This window comes from Eumetopias jubatus, unplaced genomic scaffold (genome assembly GCF_037043125.1).
Source record: "Eumetopias jubatus isolate StellerSeaLion01/CBP00866 unplaced genomic scaffold, mEumJub1_p1.0 scaffold_1, whole genome shotgun sequence".
Taxonomy (NCBI): domain Eukaryota; kingdom Metazoa; phylum Chordata; class Mammalia; order Carnivora; family Otariidae; genus Eumetopias; species Eumetopias jubatus.
The window spans coordinates 17,783,852-17,786,264 of NW_028274807.1; the positions used below are offsets into that span (position 1 = coordinate 17,783,852).

At 45.0% G+C, this 2,413-nt stretch overlaps 1 pseudogene; it reads left to right on the forward strand.

Moving 5' to 3' along the window:
• Nucleotides 1-595: 595 nt before the first annotated feature.
• Nucleotides 596-1,905, forward strand: LOC114218684 (HAUS augmin-like complex subunit 4 pseudogene; annotated as a pseudogene).
• The last annotated feature ends 508 nt before the right edge of the window (nucleotides 1,906-2,413 follow it).

A 2,413-nucleotide genomic window follows, 5' to 3' on the forward strand; every position in this document is an offset into this window, starting at 1 on the left:
AGAAAAGACCATGATTCCCTAAGGGACTGTAGTATCAACTCTTCTCTGGGTGTCCAGGCTTTGAGCCTGCCTTGCAGATTTTGGACTTGCCAGTTATGACAGTCATGTGTGCCAATTCTGTAAAATAATACTTAAGAAATAAATATTCTTATTTACAAATACAGTAAAATATTTTTATGTATTTAAGATATATGCATATATATCTTATATATTTAACATATGTATTTCTCAGGAGAACCCTTATTAATACACTAGGATTCTCTTGAATTTCAAATAGAAGTGGGAGGCAATTTGAAAAGACTTTTTACAAGGCTTTTAAACTACAGGTAATATTCATTTTCTTTTTTAATCGGGGTAGTAGTTACATGGATATTTACTTTATTAATATTCTTTAAAATATATTTTCCATATATAATCTCTGTAATATTAATGTTTCACAATTGAAAAAGTAAGATGAAAATTAAATTTGGAATTTTAATTTCCAGATGAGTATATAGTATATAAGATATAAGCCAATATCTATTCATTTCATTTATGAGATGGTACCAATTCTAGTTTGTCCTCCATATAAAACAGATGAGGGGGCGGGGTCGCGGTATAGACGCTGCCGGCCAGCCCTTCCCAGCCCGCTCCGCACGGCCTCGGGAGCTTCAGCTGCCCTCTGGTGTGCAGAATTTCAAGAAAATCAGATGGCATCCGGAGATTTCTGCTCACCTGGAGAGGGGATGGAAATACTCCAACAAGTGTGCAGCAAACAGCTTCCTCCTTGTAACCTGAGTGAAGAGGACCTGTTACAGAACCCGTACTTCAGCAAACTGCTGCTGGGTCTCTCACAGCACATGGATGAGAGCGGCTTAAGCCTCACCCTGGCAAAGGAGCAGGCTCAGGCATGGAAGGAAGTTCGACTGCATAAGACAACATGGCTGAGGTCTGAGATTTTACAGAGAGTCATTCAAGAGCTGCTTGTGGACTACTATGTGAAGACACAAGACACAAATTTAACTTCTGAGGACAAAAAGTTTCATGAGACCCTTGAACAGCGGCTGCTCGTGACTGAACTGACACGACTGTTAGGTCCCAGCCAGGAGAGGGAAATGCCTCCACTGCTGGGGCTGGAGAAGGCAGACCTTCTGGAGCTCATGCCCTCCTCAGAGGATTTTGTGTGGATGAGAGCTCGGCTCCCACTGGACGTGGAGGAGCAGCTCAAGAAGAAATGTTTCACCCTACTCTGCTACCATGACCCCAATTCAGATTCCGACAGTGAAACCTTGAAGGCAGCAAAGGTGTGGAAACTGGCGGAGGTCCTGGTGGGTGAGAAGCAGCAATGCCAGGATGCCAAGAGCCAGCAGAAGGAGCAGACGGTGCTGCTCGAGAAGAGTGCCACCTACTCCCAGGTACTTCTGCGCTGCCTTGCCTTGCTGCAGAGGCTTCTTCAGGAGCACCGGCTTAAGACTCAGTCTGAGCTGGACCGCATCAATGCCCAGTACCTGGAGATCAAGTGCAGTGCCATAATCCTTAAGCTGAGGATGGAGGAGCTAAAAATCTTGTCTGACACTTATACTGCTGAGAAAGTGGAAGTTCATCGTCTCATTAGGGACTGTTTGGAGGGGGCCATTCGCCTACAAGAACAGGACATGGAGAAGTCCCGATAGGTCCTGAGCACCTATGAGGTCCTTGGGGAGGAGTTTGACAGGCTGGTAAAAGAGTACACTCAACTCAAGCAGGCAGCTGAGAACAAGCGCTGGGCCCTCCGGGAGTTTAACAAGGCCTGTCGCTGAGCGCTGCCTGGTGGGGTTCCGGCGGCGGACTTCCGCACGGGTGCTGCCTCCCCCTCCTCCTGCTGAAAGGATCACCTCCACCTGAGGCCCACTTTCACTCCGGGAGTGTGGGGACGCTTGCTTGAAACACTGCAATAGGTTAGGCACCGTCCTGGTTTTTCTTCCTTGTTTACAGTGACTGAGTCTCTTCTGGGAAATGGAGCAGATTTATATAATTCTCTGTGCAGCTATTTGTCAGTGTTAGCCCTGTATTATATTTGATTATCTCCTGAATAAAGTGATGATGCTTCCTTTGGGCACGGATGAAAAAAACAAAAAACAAAAAAAAATAATAAAACAGATGAGGTCTTAACCTCAGATATGACATTTTGGTCACATATCTTCTATTTTCTTTTCTTCCTCTTCTTCTTCCTCTTCTTCTTCTCCTTCTCCTTCTTCTTTTTTTAATCCGGTAGGCCTTTTTACAGATAATCTCTTTGTTTCCAAGATTTTATTTATTTGAGACAGAAAGAGAAAGAGTGCAGGAGGAAGAGCAGAGGGAGAGGGACAGGCCAACTTCTGGTTAAGCATGAGCCCAATGTTGGGCTTATTCCAAGGATCCTGAGATCATGACCTGAGCCAAAGGCAGACGCTTA